The sequence below is a fragment of the Python bivittatus genome, unplaced genomic scaffold (genome assembly GCF_059951505.1).
Source record: "Python bivittatus isolate LINGU-HERP-01145 unplaced genomic scaffold, Pbiv_v1 ctg000220_np1212, whole genome shotgun sequence".
Classification (NCBI taxonomy): Eukaryota; Metazoa; Chordata; class Lepidosauria; order Squamata; family Pythonidae; genus Python; species Python bivittatus.
In genome coordinates this window covers 14,678,356-14,696,136 of record NW_028277048.1, presented here as the reverse complement: position 1 = coordinate 14,696,136, position 17,781 = coordinate 14,678,356, and positions in this window count along the sequence as shown.

Genomic DNA, 17,781 nt, shown 5'->3' with positions numbered 1-17,781 from the left:
CGCGCCCTCTTCGTTTTTCGAAATGTTGTAGCGTGGTGCTTTTTCCTCATTGCGACCCCCCCCCAACCAAAAGCCACGAAATGCTGAGCAGCGTCCTAATGACAAGGACAGCCCCCTTCCTCTGGCACAAAGGGAACGCACGCCGGGGAAGCTGCTGGGGGTTCAGTCGCAAGAAGCCTTGTGGAGGGAACCGCACCCCCCCCCCCGCCGCCGCATTCCGAAAACGCGCGCACGCACACCCGCCTGCCTGTATTGGGAGGAGGGGAACCTGCCATACTCAACGCGGCACACCTCTCCCCATTAGATAATGGGATGTGCGCAGGCATGCAAGGCGCCCGGGTCCTTGTTGCAAGGGAAGCCACCTCTGGCAGCAAGAATGCGTGCGGCTTTAATTCAGATCGACGGATGCGGCTGAAGTGTTAGAAGGAAAAGCCCCTGTTAAGATGTCAGAAAGGCGAAGCCCCCCCCCCCCCCCAGCGAGGAAAAGATGTCCAGCGGGATGCCGGATTCCCAGCCCTTCAGCAAACAATAGAGACAGTGCCCAGTAAACACAGTCGTGACTCCGTCGCCTGCCAGTCCATGCCCGATGCTTTCAACAGCGATTCCCTGCCAAGCCGTCTTCCAACCTGGCGACCTCAGAGCCCCCGTAATTCCCAGCCAACATGGACAAAGGCACCAGATTACCAAAGGCAACCTTTGTACAACTTCAGTTCCCTAACTGATGCCCAAATCTCCAGCAGAAATAAATCCAAAGATGGCAGCCTGCTTTTCCATAGAGGGGAGCACATTTCAGTCATTTCTAGGAGATCATTTTAGTAGTTTCTATTACATAAAAATCTATTTTCCACTTTATGTTACTAGGGGAATTTTTGAATGCATCATCTCTAAAAGGTTTAATTAAATCATGGTTTATTTGCACGCGAACAGAAGTCTTAAATGATTCTTTTCATTCCCAAATCTAAAAGTAATGTATTTTAATTAACACCTGCAGTACTGCTTTTCTATTAAAATGGTCTTATTGTTTTCCCACTTTTAATCTTACAAACTGCCCAGAATCTTGTAGAGTTGAGCAGCCACTAATTCACACAAATAAAATAAAACCCAAAGTAACTTAAACTTCCAGCATAAATCCAACAGAACCCCCCACCCCCCAAAAAAGTTTAAAGTTATGCTCAGGATACCTCATCTCATCAGTATGTTAATAACAGCTGCCTTATAACACTGATTTAATCCATTCAAATTGCCTACATTGTGTGGCAGGGGCCTTTCTGAAACTCTGATCAACTTTTCCCCTCAGTCTTATCTAAAACCCAAGGAATTCCTCAGGAGTTTTGCACATGCTTTTCCCCTGAGCTACAGCCCCGCCTGAGAATACTCTTCTCCATCAACTGAGAGGCACTTCCTTATTCTTTGTATTCTTTGATATTTCAGTGCTGAGTCCAACATAGTAAAAATGCTGTATAGTTAAATGCAGTTTGGTTCTGGAAACCTGCCAACAGGTTTGTTTGTTTTTAATCTTAGTTGAATCACTAACTCTGATTCCTATTCCTAGCCCAGGAATTAAAGGGATTGTGGTGCCTCTGGCTTAGTCTTACTTAGTATTACCATGAAATAGAATTATTTTACTTTTCATTTCATTAACTTCATGTTGGTGTAAAAAGTTCCCTGTAGCATAGCTTGACCCTAGTCTCTCCGGATACATATTTTTTCTCCTTATACCCCCTACCTACCACACACAAAATCCTATCCTGTACCTTCCCACTAGGAAATTGTTCTCAGTCTTGGATCTCAAATGTTATTGAATTGCAGTCTTCACAGACTGCTGATTGGTTGGGTATAGTAGAAGATGTAATCCAATATCTGAGAAGTTGAAAGTTGGAAACTCAGAGATCTACAGAGTCAGATAACAGAGACCAAGGACTTCTCAAAATACATATACATACAGATGCACCATTAGCAGTATAGTTCATACATTGAGGTTCAGCACGTTTAAAGGTAGATTATAAATCTAACAAATAAATATTTATCCGTTAGATTGGGCATGCTGAAATTATATGCCAGGTTCCAATATACAGTACTGTACAAAAGTTTAGGCAGGTATAAAAAAATGCTGTAAAGTAAGAATGCTTTCAAAAATATACAGTAAATATCAAGGAGATTTGGAGCAATTTAAGATGTACATCTACAGTATGTCTATTGTCATAAGCCAGATATTGCCATTCTTTTGAATCTAGTGGGCACATTTGGAATTTTAAGGCCATGTCATATCCAGACTTACAAAATGCTTATCACAGTGGGCATGATTAGTCCCAAAACTCTTACTCACCAGAAAGATAGAAAGATCCTTTCCAGTTCTATTTGTGTGTGATATGTAGTATTTATGCAGTAAAAAATAATGTAGAAAAAATTTATGTCAACCTGCTTAGCATTAACAAGTTTGTTGTATCATATGGATTCAAAATATTTCATAGAAACCTAGAGGTTACTAAAAGTGACACCTCATGGGACCTTTTAGAAGGGGTAATGGAACTGATCCACATTGGCCAGATGTTGGTCAACCTAACCAGGCCAGTTCAACATTTCTACAAACATAAAAACTAATAAATTGTTTCCTAGAGTGATTGTCAGTTCACAAAGTCATTTAGGCACTCAGATGTGTACTGCAGATCAGGTACAGATTCCCAAATCAAGGGGAGATGAGGGTCTTTCCTTTCTATATTTATATATGAGAATATAATAATTAATTTACCTATTCTTCTGTGATGGTCTAGTTTCCAGTAAAACTACTTCTCTGACTAAAGAAGTCCTGATTGGATATATTGTTGAAATACAGAGAGAAGTTATACTCACCACAACCAAGATTACAGTAATTCAAAAAAGAGGGAACTGAGTTTTTTTCAGTGGCATAATATGTGCTGTCATGGGGTAATCTACTTATTCTTTATCAGGAAAATGATAGGGGATAAGCCAATTTGATGATAACTTGTTTTGGAAACTGCTTGAACAAAGAGAATTTAGAAAGATAATATCTTTTTAGAAAAATCTGAAAGCCATACTGTCAGTCCTTCAGAGGAGAAAAAAAGATGGATTATTTCCTCTAAACTTGTAATTTCTATGTATGTGTTTTGCCTTTTTAATAAATCTTCTTCCCCTTTGACTTAGAAAATGCTGCAGTTCTGCTTTCCTTAAGCAAATTCTTCCTTTTCTATTGCTTGTTGTGCCTTTTGAGTTTTGCATTCTGTATAGCTGCATCAAATGTCACTCTTGTTCCTAGATTTTCTTTTTAAAAATTCTGGTATCTTTTTAAAAAAATTTCAGTATGGCAACTTTGATATGTAGAATACATTGAACTTCCTTTTTAATATTGTGCTTGTTTCCGCTGCCATTACTACCACAATTTTTCATTCCCACCTTACCTATATCATAAGCTAGTCCCAGAAATACTAGGAATAAAGCTTATGCCTGAACTCCTTGCATTTCTTTACAATGCTGGAATTTTCTTCCTTTCTTTAAAAGGAAGCCAGGAAAAACCACAATGAGTCCTCCAGAGCTGTATGTTTCAGTAATCACATGCATGCTGGTATGCAGAAGCTGGAGATCAGATAAAATTCTTTTAAAAAGCCTACGCACCTGAGGAAAATTTATTTCTTCACAGAACATCTTACATTTGCAGGATCATAACCAAAGGTGGAACTCTATGTTTTCATGGCTGGTCCTCTGTCAAAGACTTGATAGAGACCATCATCTAATGATGACGATTTTAGAAAGCTTGCCATAATATACAGGTCCCCAGAGAGTAAGGAAGGAAAAGTAACAACAGGAAGAGGTGGGATAGGTTTGCATACATGCAACAACAACAAAAACAATGGAAGCAACACTTTTGCATAACATTATAGCATGCAAATATTGAAAAATAGTATCAGTTTATCTTAAAGATAATGGGCGCATTGCAGCACTGTGTGAGACCCAGCAAATACCAAACAATGCTGACCCATAATGGTGCTTTAGATGAATCTTAAAATCATTGTATGAAAAGTCACTCAAAATTACTATACTTATTGTTTCCCTATCTGTAGAATAATGACCCTCATTCATAATATCAATCTTTCATAATATCCTACCTCAAGAAGGACCAGAAGATGATGTACTAAAATGCTGTTCTATGGTAGTTACATTACTGAATCATGAGAAGCAGGAAGTTAATGTATTCAGTGATTTTGAGTTCAGATAGTTGTGTGAATCAGCCCTTAGTTCATTTACAAAATCCCTAAAGAACATAGATAGGCTAAAGCTGCTCTATGTATGCAGATTATATTGCTCTAGAAGTGCATTAACCACCATATGCAGTTAGCAATTCTAAATTAGAAGGTGGCAAGTAAATTAGCAGGTTAGCGGACTAGTTAATTCAACATCTATAAGTGATGAATCAGTAAATCAAAACTGGGATAATTAGATTATCCAGATTATATAAATATAGTGAGCTCAACAAAAAAAATCAGCCTTATTTCATAGCTTATTTTTCTTAAATGTATTTCCCATATTAATTCTGGCATCAACAATCTCTCATTCCAGTGACCTGCCTATTGATCTCCTATTGTTCCTGCGACCTGCCTATTGTTTACAGCAAAATGGCCATCGTTTCATGAGAATTGTCAGTCATATTCATTAATCCACTAATACCCCATATAGAAACTTTCCAGATTACACCTACAAGTATTTGGAAAGGTCTACCCAATGTTAGCCCTGGCAAAGGTTGCAATGCCACTCTAGTTCGCTTCCGTATGGTAAATGGGGAAGGGGGATACCACCTTGTCCTTTGCCTCAGGTAGCAAAATATCTTGGGATAAATCTGTTGCTGTTCCCTGGATGTCCCAAGCTCAGTCCACATAAAATGAATATAAATACCCTTGCAGTTATGGAGACAATGTCATTACAGCTTATCTAAGGTAAAAAGGAAATTTTGGACCAGGGAACAGGCCCTGAAAGTAGGCAGATTGCAAGTAGCAGGCAGGCTGATTAACTCTGAGATGCAAACAGCATCACAGAGTGATTATTTATCTGGGGATAACATGCCAGATGTTTGAAATGAAAGCCAAATGTTCATTCTAGGTATGCACTAGCACATCAGTGGGGAGAGGCACATGCTCAGGAATACCAATGGTGAGGACAAATAGCTAATGACTTGGAAAGCTCTTGCTGTCTAAAAACATATTACACTGACTCGGAAGCCACAGCTGCCTTCCCTTGCAGAGAGGAGTGGGGTATAGTGTAATGCCAGGCAGGCTTCTCAGGATGAGAGTGAACCTGGCTAAAACACAATAGATTGTTTATCTTAAAAGCCCATCTGCGAACAATAGGGGCTGATGCATTCTGGAGCGATAAAGGCACCCTTCAGAAAGAACAAATTTTATGCCCTCTCCCTGCTCACCTGCCTAGACATAATGGGTTGGTTCTACGCCTAATCATGCTTAGGACCAAGCTATTGACATTAATTAAATGTTGAGATAACTCATATTAATTTAAAGAGGCCCATTATAGAGAGGAATCTAGTGTTGCATGTCCAAACTTCGCAGTCAAATTCCTTCCTCCTGACTTCCTTTTTCAGCCTTTTCCATCTCCAGCTTCAGCCCTGGAAAGTTGGGGAGGGGGGCTACTTCAAGGTGTAATATCTTCCTCCTTCTTCCATAAGCAGAAGATCTTTCATCAAACGTATGATTAGATTCTGTTCTACTTCTGGTTCTGGGGGTGTTGTCTTTGAGTCAGTGTTGACTCCTGGTGACTGCCTGGAAAAGTCCTTCAGTTTTCTTGGCAAGATTTCAGAAGTGGTTGGCCATTGCCTGCTTCCTAGGGCTGAGAGAGAATGACTGGCCCAAGGTCACCCAGCTGGCTTTGTGCCCAAGGCAAAGCTAAAACTCACAGTCCCCAGTTTCTAGCCTGGTGCTTTAACCACTACACCAAACTGGCTCTCAATTCTGGCTCTAATCCCATGTAAATAAATCTTGCCCACCTAAGGCCTATCTAAAATATGCTTTTGAGCTATCATCATAGTGTGATAGCTAATAAAACTATGAGCCATTAAGTTTCCATTTTTGTTTGATGGAAAGATGTTGAAAGGGTTAAACATTATATTCGTACACCATGGCTAATAATTTTCTCAGTATTTCAAAAATGACAAAATCCAGAAAAAGACATAAGAGCACCTCTAACCAAGAAGTGTGGGCATTTCCATACCACTACATTTCTGTTCCCCAACCTCTATCATGCATTTTGACCAGTGAGAACACAAATCAGTGCTCTCTCCAGCTGACCAACAGAGGAGTGCCTCCCAGAATTATAAACCTTTCCTCATACCCACTCCAGACAAGATGGAAAGCAGGTATTTTAATTTCCTTCCTTCCCTCCCCATCCCCCAGACGTTTATTTGTCTGGCTGCACACCAAAAAAAAAAAAAAAAAAGGATGGGTGCTGTGAAGGGCAACTGCTAAGCTGTCAATCATCCATTCCTTTTTTGCCTTGAAAAGATAGTTTGTCAGAATGAACCAGAGTCTGTGAGGTAAGGTGATGAAGAAATCCCATTTGTGGGAAAATATCCCATCTACCAGCTATGCAGACCTTCACTGTTTCAACTGAGAAGATTACATTTAGCAGAATTACATAAACCCTGCAGCTGAGTGAGAAAATAAATAAATAAGCTGCCAGATACAAACAGTTACATGAATAAGCACAGATTCAGAGCCAATTCTGGAACAGTGGGTACAAAGGCCCTGTGAAGTGCTTTGAGGTGAATCATGCTATCCGCAGTTGAAATTTAATTTACATCATGTGGTTACTGCAGGGATGAAGATACTTTTTCAGTTTATTAGCAAAATTCCCACATGGGAAAGATCTCTAAGGCTGAATTCTAATGATGGGTGTGTGCAAAGGAAAAATGAGGATGCCATACCTACCTATACAAGCAGAAACCAGCCATTTGAAGGAAACACATGTACCCTATAGGAATGTCTATGTCCTTTGTAGCAGCAAATGTGTCAGCCAACTCAAGTATGCAAAAAACCCCGTGCGGAATTAAATCCAGCAGAGCTTAATTAAAATTGCTGATTGTGATCTTCACAGCACACCCTACTGCTACCACTCAAGACAGAAATCATATATAAACAGATATATGATTTCTGTTAAAGCTAGAAAAATGAATTTAAGCTTACTGTGAATTAACAGAGACTTACTGAATATTATGATAATTGACTGTCAGTAGGGGAAGAAGAACTCTGAAGTTTTATTGTAACCAACTGGGACACTGAGAACATATAGCAATTCCAGATGGTTGAAGAATAATAGAGAACAAATTTCAGAAGACCAGAAAACTCCTCCCATAAGGACAAAAAGGGAGAAGTTGGAATACTTTTAAAAAATACAAACTACATTCCATCTGTATGGAGATCAAAGACCAAAAAAGTCAAAGGGTAAGGATGTGCCTAGCAGGAAGAGCTTTGCAGACTGAATTAAAAGTATTGGTTGGCCAGATGAGGTACATGGACCAGAGGCCCTTGCTTTACTGGTTCACCTTGTTAAGCTAAAAACATGCAGCCGCCATATGCACTGCAAGGAGGATAATACTAATCTACTTCACATAATTGTTCTAAGCGTTTCAATGACTCAAAATACAATGTTTTTAGCCCTCTAAAAACTATTAATATTTTGCTATTTATAAGTGCTTTAAAGAGCTAGTGCTGCCTGCAAAACATTCTCAGTAATTTCTCCATCATACAGTGGGACACTAGTGCTGCCTGTAAACACTCGTGTTCGCTCCATTGCCCCGAGCAGCCTACGAGCAGCATTAGCATCCAGTGTGCCATCAAGAGGTACTTCTACCAAAGTCATGAAAGAACTACCCAGAGCAGAAAAGCCAATGTAAACCGTGGCATAAAAAGTGCCAGTTCCTCCATCACTAACTGAGTGAGTCACTCCAAAGAAGGCCAGTTGCCCATGAAGCCAAATAGAGTTTCACAGTTGACCTGATCTAAAGAGATCCACCATGACCAAATGAGGAGGAGGAGAAGCAAAGATGGCTACAGTGCATAGACAACTGCACACAGATAGAATAAGATAACTATCGAATCCAGAGCCTGACCCCACTATTCTCATAGGTTCAAAGTCTCATCATTCACAATTTTCTATTCATAGTTTTAAGCTAGGATGGAACCCCCATGAATTACAAGGACTGTTGTGATGCAATGACCCTGGGAGTGAAAACGGATGCTTCCAAAGTATTGCAGAATAAAAACAGATGCACATTTGGGCAGTCTCAAATAAATTATTAGCACCTTTCAAACTTTGTTGGAAAGAAGATCAAAGCCAATAGGGTCTCCCCACCTTAACCTACTTACTGATAAATGAGGACCAAAAACATATACCCAGTTTCTAGGATTCTTTAACTTAATGCCTTGCCTTTGGAATAAACCAACTTATTCCAAATTTATGAGAATTTTGCTTTCTTGACTATGAGCTGCTGTAGGGACCTAGACTGCCACTATAACCTCCAATTTAAAACTGACTTTTCCACTGTTTTTATTCCACTTAACATCATTCAAATACATTCACAAAAGGTAGAGGAAGAATCTTACAGTTCAAACTTTAGATATGGAAACACCCACATGTACACAAAGGTCATAAGTCTAAATTTTTTAAAAATATTAAAAAGTATAGCTTTATTATCTCATTGAGGGGAAGAACCTACAAAGTATTAGCCTCTCAGTTAAACAGCAACAACAAAATAGTATAATTTCCATTAGTAAGAATGCTTGGGACAAAATATGTCATAACTCTGATTTAATAAATCAGCACTTTTTTTTTAGTTTTTATATTTGACTTTGTAATACTGAGTTAAAAATTACTGAGGAAGATGTTTATTTTTTTTAAATAATAGAATAGTCTTCCAAAGATTATTCTATTTTTTTTTTAAAAAAATAAACATCTTCCAAAGATTATTCATGTTCAAGTCATTTGTTTACCTCTATAAATAGGAAATAAAGGACTCTATTAAATATATGAAGACAAATGATTAAATGGTGATGATATAACAGTGACAGTGATTCTCATACAGAGTCTACAGAGGACACTTCACTTGTTTATCCTATGCAGTCTGGTTTCATACAAGGGCGACAAGCCTCAGGCAGTATTAGATTACTGACTGATACGTTAGATTTTTTTTAATTCGTTCAATCATGTCTGATTCTCGGAGACTGCCTGGACGAGTCCCTGCAGTTTTCTTGGCAAGATTTTTCAGAAGTGGTTTGCTTTTGCCTCCTTCTTAGGGCTGAGAGAGGGTGACTGGCCCAAAGACTGTCTAGAACTCACAGTCTCCCAATTTCTAGCCTGATGCCTTAACCACTACACCAAACTGGCTCTCTATCTTAGATATACATTCAGGAAAATCAGCAGCAGAGGTTTTGTTGAAAATGGAAAGCACCTTTGATATGCTGCAGTTCAAATCTATGGAACAAGTTTTGGTCAAATATGGATTTTCTCTTTTTTTTAATTGGATCAAAATGTAGTATTCTGATCCTTCAACCAGAGTGACCAGAAATAGAATTCTCCCTCATTTATCAAGATATGTATTGGAATTTCTCTTTATCTTCTCTCATATTTAATTTGGCACTGAGAATATTGGCCTAGTTTCAGTGAATCAAAGGACATCATGGGAATAAATGTGGCTAGAGCTAAACAAACACTGCTATTATATGACAATGATTTATTATGTTTGATTGACAGTTAGGAATTCTCTATTGCAAATTTATAAAACTGACAGACAAAAGTTTGGTACAAGTTTTCAATTAATTGGAGTAAGTCTCATATACTCCCTATTGGTTCTAAAATGCCCATGGAAATCTGTAAAAAATGATGTTTGATTTCTTTTAAATATCTTGAAATTAACGCTCCAACTGTCTTCCTTTATGTATGTATTATGTAGTATGTATGTATTAATCTTCAAGTATTAGATTAATAGTTATGTTTATTTATATAAATATATAATATTTATATATTATATATACATAATAGTTATGTAAAAGATGATTAAAAATCCCCATGAGTTTATTGGGAAAGATGTATGTTGCAAAAATGAATATTACTTCAAGATAGATATATGAACTTAGTGTGATTCCTTTATCAATATTGTAATTAAACATTTTAAAACCAACTCTTCCACTGTTTTTATTCCACTTAACTTCATTCAAATACATTCACAAAAGGTAGAAGAAGAATCTTACAGTTTAAACTTTAGATATGGAAACACTCACATGTACACAAGCCTTGTCTCACTCCTTTACTGACCTGGAGCCAGCTGTATTGTCATGTTCTCTCTGGACTGTGGCTTCATGCCCTATGTATAGTTTTCCCATGAGGACAATGAGATGTTCTGGGATTCCTATTTTCCTAAGGACATTCCACAGCTTGACATGGTCAACACAATCAAAGGCCTTTCTATAGTCAATGAAGCACAAATGACTTCTTTTTGGTATTTTTAGTTTTTCCAGCATGCATCAGCACTAATGTCTCTTGTTCTAATGTCTTTTCTAAAACCAGCTTGAATCTTTGATATCACTGGATTGGCGGAAACTGATAATTCATTCTCGTGCTTCATTTCTGTTTCTTAAGCCATACAACTACATTTTCCTCTTTCACGTTTCCAACTTTGGCATTCCAGTCTCCAGTCATCTTGCTTGCATGTTCTGTCAATTTCAGATTGAACTTGAGCATAAAACTCATCAACTACCTCTTCTTCTGCATCAGTGGAGCATATACCTGGATAACTATCATATTAAAGGGTAGTCTGCAAAGTCTAATTAATCATAGAATCATGGGGTTGGAAGGGAACTTGGAGGTCGTCTAATATTATTCAGTCACTGACTACATTGTAGCCAAGTATGTTTTTGCTATATCCTTCCTGACTACGAAAACAACATCTTTCCTTCTTTGTTTTTTGTGACTTGAATAGTAAACAGTGTGCTCTTCTGACTGAAAGTGTCTAATTCCAATCCATTTCAATTTGGTAACATCTAAAATGTCAAACGCTCTTGGCTAGGACTTAATACAGTAATAATAATGAATATATTATCTAAAATGAACTTCCTATTCCAATGGCACCAATTCCAATTTCAGACAAAAACCTGCATGATTGGTGAAGAACAATCAACAGATTTATACGAAGCAGGGAAAAAAATCTGCAAGGTTCAAAGGAAAGAACTTTTCCCAGTCTAAGACTGTACTATAGAACAAACCTCATTATACATATAACAGAATGGATAAGATCTCTGAACAGTAGAACATCAATAATAGAAAGAACAGGTCTAGATAATGGACTTCATAGGTATCTATGGCACAAAAAAAACAAAAGAAGAAAAGAATTTGAAGGGACAATAAGACAAAGCCTGTTAAAAATCTGGACTCTTTTAAAAGCAAGAATAATCCTGGCAATAAAACCACTAGCCTTACCATCAAATGCTTTTTAATCTAAGGACAATTACAACAAAAAAATGTAATTACAAATGCCAATAGGATATATCCAGATTCAGAAAACAGATTAAAGACACAAGAGGAACTGCACAATGAAGGAAGGAATTTACCATGGTTAACATATTTAAAACTAACCAGAAAAATAAAAAGCGATCTCAAAAAATAAGGAGGGGCTTTGAGAAAGATTACAGACATTGAAATGCTTATATGAAACCAAGATCATTTACTAGGACATACTTGCAAACTGATGCTGAAATATAACCCAGAGACAGAACAAATTAAACACTGTATGATAAAATGGATGCAAGATTTGAGAGAAGTAATTACAGTGGACCAATGAGAGGAGTTATGGAAAAAAATCAATAAAATTTACACCAAGCTACATTTATATTTTTGATATAAAAGGTTCTACAGATGGTAACACTTATCAGCTTAGTAGTGCTCAAACGTCTGAGCATGAATACCATGCCTGAACCAAAATGTAATTTTCTTTCTTTTTTGGGGGTGGTGGAGGTGACTTCCCTATTCCTAAGTTGCTCTGACCTCACAGGGAATCCTTGAGTTACTATTGTGGTATATTATATTTTAGGTAAAAGTACAAGTTTCCTTGTAATGGTCAGAACGTTCTACTTAGTAAAATTTGAGAATTCAGTTCCTCATTCAGTTGTAAAGGGCATTACAGGTAGTCCTCGTTTAGCAACCACAACTGGGATCAGAAACTCGGTCATTAAGCGAACTGGTCACTAAGTGAGCCCACAACTGTGTTCTGATCTTCGTTCAGCTTTCCTTTCCTTTATGGACCTGCGAAGATCATATATGCGAGGATTGGTTGTAAAGTTACTTTTTCATCACTGTCGTAACTGCAAATGGTTGCTAAATGAGACAGTCCATAAACAAGGACTACCTGTACATAGCCTTGGACAAGTTACAGTGCCATAACATGCCAACATTGACCATGGTTTATTCTATTAACCCAATTTGTTGGGATTGCATGAAAAGCTAAAACCATAAACTAGCCATATGGGCTGACATTATGCACAACTCTAGGATAAAATGTGATTAGCTAACATGTGGCTCATTCTGTTGTGAGAACAAAAGCAGTGTAATTAATTTCATAAAACTGCTGTGAAATCAAAATGCAATAACCAAATATATATTGCTCTGAGCTCCTTGAAGAAATAATGGAAGTCAACAGAGATACGTCTGTTTCCCTAAGAGGCCATCCTCAGTTTATTTCATGCCAATGAAAGGCTATGAAGATTATATAGACTTTCATTATTTTTACTGTCCAATATTTAACTTTCTCCCTCATTTTATCTGCCTGCTAAATCTCCTTTATTCCTCTGAAATAACTATGAATATTTATTTTATAAAAGATCTTTGTTCAGCTATTGTCCTGCTTTTTCTGGCAATAAATTTTAAACAGCAGATATTACTCAAAGCATGAAAACTGGAAAAAAAACTTCTTTTCTTTTCACTGGAACTTTTCTTTCAGCTGGAGTATAACTAGACTATAGCACTTAGAATCCAGGAAGTCACAGAACCACCATCTTACTTGGATCCAAGATCCTAGGGATTCAGTAACAACAAAACCTGTATCTATTGTTTGTGTGTAGAGAGATGTTTTCTGTTGTGAATAATTTGGGTAGCCAGAAAAAGACACATATAGACCTCTCCAAAAAAATATAAATACAATGATCCAAGTGTCTTTTGGAAAAATATTTCTACACAAAGTTCGATGGTTATGAAAACTTTTCATACTGTGGATGGGGTAAATGACTCCCAGAACACCTATTTCACTTCAGTTAATATTTGATAAAGTTTGTCCTTTTAGTTAAACATGACCAATGTTACATCATGGTGTCTCACCGTGGAGAGATTATTCCCCACATGACCTTTGCTCTGACACCAAAGTTTATGATAACCTTGTTTTTCCTGTAGTAACCAATATTTATCCTCCTATTCATGTTTTAACCCACTCCATCCCTAGAGCTGTTAGCAAAGTAACAGCCTAGCTGACATACATCAAAAACACCCCACCCACTGTTTTGTAAAACAGTACAAAAAAAGACAGCCCATTTAAAAACAAAATGTATTCAAATGCCTCTAATATTTATTAAGTGAACCTCAATCAACTAAAGCTACAAACAAAACTTAGAGCTGAACTAGAGGTTATATGTGCCATTTATTTTAAACCCAAAGTTTGTTCATAAAAAGAAAAAGCAGTTTTTAGAGCAGATGGTTTACAGCAAAATCCTTTCAGTACATGCCAGCTCATGGTCAATGAAACCATCCTTTCCTGAATTAATCCACAAGATCTAGAACCATACATTAAGTTGGATTTGTATAATGAGGAAGCCACATTTTAGCCTACCATGTTTATCTGTTTATTAGATTTATATTCCATCTTTTGTGGAAGAGCATGAGGTGTGATACATAGCGCTCCTGCCTCCTATTTTTCCTCACCACAACAACTCTGTGAGGTGAGTTGGCTTGAAAGAGAGTGTGACTGACCCAAAGTCACCCACTGAGCTTCCATGGCTGAGGGTAGACCAAAACTTTCTCCCACTCCTAGTCCAACACCTTCCCAACACCTTATCCACTACATTGTACTGGTGTTTGTTGTGGTATGATGAACCAAGTCACTGGCTAGTTCGTACATCCTGCCAAGTCATAACTGCTATGTTGATTTGAAACCAAGGGCCCAGCAGGAACACTAGTTGTTTCTACCTGTCCAATCTGGTCTGGCATGATGGCCATGCTTCAGGACCTGTTGGCTGAGGAATGCTGGTTGGCAGTCCCCAGAAGGCATGTCCTTTCTGCTGTAGTGCCCGCCCGATGGAATATTCTCCCTCCAGAGATCAGGATGTTCCCAAACCTACTGGCCTTTCATAAGGCCCTAAAGACCTGATTCTGTGCCCAGATCTGGGGCCCTGAGTGTGTGAAGGGACCCATCTCCTGGCTGTGTTAGCATTTGTTGACTGTGTTATTTCTTTGGCTGCTATGCATTTTAATTTTTGTATTTATGATTGTAGTTGTTTTGATTTTTATATAATATGTTCGCCATCCAGAGTCACTTGCTGAGATGAGTGGCTATACAAATTGATTAAATAAATAAATAAACACTTGCAGGAAGCAGATATTATCTTAGCTAGGGTTTCACAACGTTGACAACTTCCAGGTGTGTGGACTTCAGCTCCCAGAATTCCCTAGCAAGCATAGCCACTACTGAGAATTCTGAGAATACTGAGTAATCAATGAAAACTGGAAAATGAGACCAAATTCCTAGAGCGACCCTCAGCCCTCTCTTCTCCAACTGCATGCCATAGCTGAGTGGGGGAAATTAGTTTAGCTCCAAAAAAGGTCAAGAGCTTTTTGGGAATAAAACTAAGCCCTTCCATCCCAGGTCCTAACCTCCTGTCTTGACCCTCTGAAGCATGTAACATAAGCACAACCAATATATTTGATTTGATTTGGGGCTTCCTGTGTAATGTGAGCCCAGCTGGGTGTATAAGACATTGTTTCTAGCTTAAAGTATCGTGTAGATCCAGCAAACTGTCTTTAATGCAATAATGCAACATCAAACAAACATGGCTTAATAGAATATGTGAAAAGCGTTACTAAGTTCCCACATTGCCATGGTTTTTAAATTATTATTATTTATACCATTTGTATGGCTGCCCATTTCACAAAAATTATTCTGGGCAGCATTCAAGGATTAAAAGCAACACAAACCAAACATAATACCTGTTGTCACAAACAACAATCCCAATTCATAAAAAGACAACATTAACCAGCAGAGTCCACTTAACCATCTGGCCCAAACACCTGTGGGTTTCATTATAGTTTGAAGAAGCCATGAGTGCCTGGGTTTCTACAAGATATACCCTACAAACCACAATGCCTGGAACCACATGTTACATTAAATAACACCAAATAAAACAGATTCTAACTTAGCACAGTATGTGGACTCAGGTCACATAAACCATGCTAGGGTTAACACTTTGAGATAGGGAGAGAAGCACCATTCAGACAGTAGCTGCTGCTTTGATTGATTCTTCCTATCAGCCTGTTCAAAAGAAGTCACTTCCTCCTGCGGCAGGGCAGGTATAATGGTATGTGAGAAAGACCTTGAGAGACAGGGCAAGGAGATGCTGCCTAGGGAGTGGTCAGTTAAGAGACAGCATAGCCCTCAGCTGCATAATGGGAGGAGCAAGAGGCTCAGAAGGGACCCTCCCTAATTTCTCAGCTGTAGAGCAGAAGGTGGGAGAATTGTACTTTCAGACTAGTAAGATTCTGTGAATGTAGCCTTACAATAAAGTAGAATTAGCTCATCTGGTCGTGTTTCCTGTCTGGTCTACCTGGGAAGGCTGACAACAGGGCAGGAAAGAAAGTCAGTTGTTGGGTGAACACCACTTGCTGCCTCAACTTTGCCACTTTTCCGTGGAAACGTACATCTTAATATCTCCAGAGCAATGTCCTAGTTCAACCGAGTGTTATCTTCCTCACTGTGAGACAACCATCAATCCCTTTCCCTTGTGCTCAGCAGTTCAGATTCAATAAATGGTTGGCAAAGTCAAAGAGCTGCTATTCGTTGAAGGTGTTCAAATACAGTCTTCCTTTTCTGCCATCATTACGTCTTCATACAGCATGCAACTGGAGCTTCTGAACAGTTAGAGGTTTTTTACATCTTGCCTCACGAAGTAGAGGGGAAGAAGAGCTTGAAGGCTTACTGTAACCAATTTGTAAGAGTTTGGGGGAATGAAGTCAATCCTAACCATTCTGATTTATATGCTACAGTTAGAATTGTATCAGTTGATAACACTTTGGCACTGGCTTATCCCATTAAATTTGATATTTCACTTTGTACAGCCTGAGGCTATAGACAGGATTTTTGAAAAAGTGGGATCCATTACATACGTACTCAACCCTAAGAGCAGCCACAGATAGATCAGGCAGTGGGTAGGGGGGATGGGAGTAATAAATTTTCCCCATGTATAAAAAAGATTGCCATAAAACTATAAAGGGGGGGGTCTTTTCTTAACCCTGTGATGTTACAGAATTCACAAACGTGTTTTCCATTTCATTCTTGGTTAAGATACAGAGCAGCTTCTGGATTCAATATCTGTATCAGTTTGGGAACTGAAATGTCTTATCCAATTCCAGGGGTGAATCATCCAACAGAGTGACGTTCTGCTGGATCTTTCTGCAGTTTTTGATCCCATAATATTCTGGGCAGTGATATTCCTGTCCTTTTTGGCCTTGTTTATTTTGTGCCTGGCTACCTGATGAGTTACTGGAATCAGTAACAAATTAACAGGCTAAGGAATCCATTCAAAATAAACCACACCGCTTCCCTCCACATCTATTTTCCCTCCCCCTTTCTTTTAATTCCTAAAAGAAACTGAAGTACATCAGGAAAAACAAGGGCAAAGGCACCAAGGAAGGGTACAGAGAGGTAGCCCAAAGCTATGGAGATGCTTTAGGAAAGCGAAAGCTCAAAATGAGATGAAGATGGTGAAGGATGGTAAGAACAGCAAAATGTTATTCTTCAGATGTGTTCAAAATTTAAGAAAAGGAAAGAAACAGTATAGCAGTACAGTATACTGATGCAGCAAAATACTAACAGGTAACCTCTCCAAAAAAGGACAGGGCCACTTGACTCTTTTGGCTAAGTGTTCTCCAAGCACGTTTTCCATCAGATAGTTGTGAAGAGCAAGATGAAAGGATAAGACTGAAACTTGAGACTGATAAAAACATATCGGGGAATTCCTATTTATTTTGAATGAGTTAAAAACTCCAAGGCCAAATGAGTTGCATCCAAGGTTACTGAAGGAACGTGGTGATGATCTAGCTCAGCCTTTATACATTATCTTCGAGAAATCCTGCAGTATGGTTGAAATGGCAGATAACTGGAGGAGGACAAATCTTCTTATCTTGGAAAAGTGTGTGTGTGGGGGGGGGGGGGGGAGAAGTTCCAGGGAACTACAAACCAGCCTAGAGATTCTGTAGTAGCTCATAAAGAAATCAGTCAGTACACACTTGAAAACAAGGTGGCAATTACCAGATGTCAATATGGATTTGCCAAGAACAAGTCTAGCCAAACTAACTTCCTTAATATATTGTGGCAATACCGTAGACATAATGCATCTTGATTTCAGCAAAGCATTTGACAAAGCACTCTCAACATTCTGATTAGCGAACAAATTGTGTATGAGCCGGATGACATGACAATTAAAGGGATACGAAGACAACTCTAAAATGTTACTC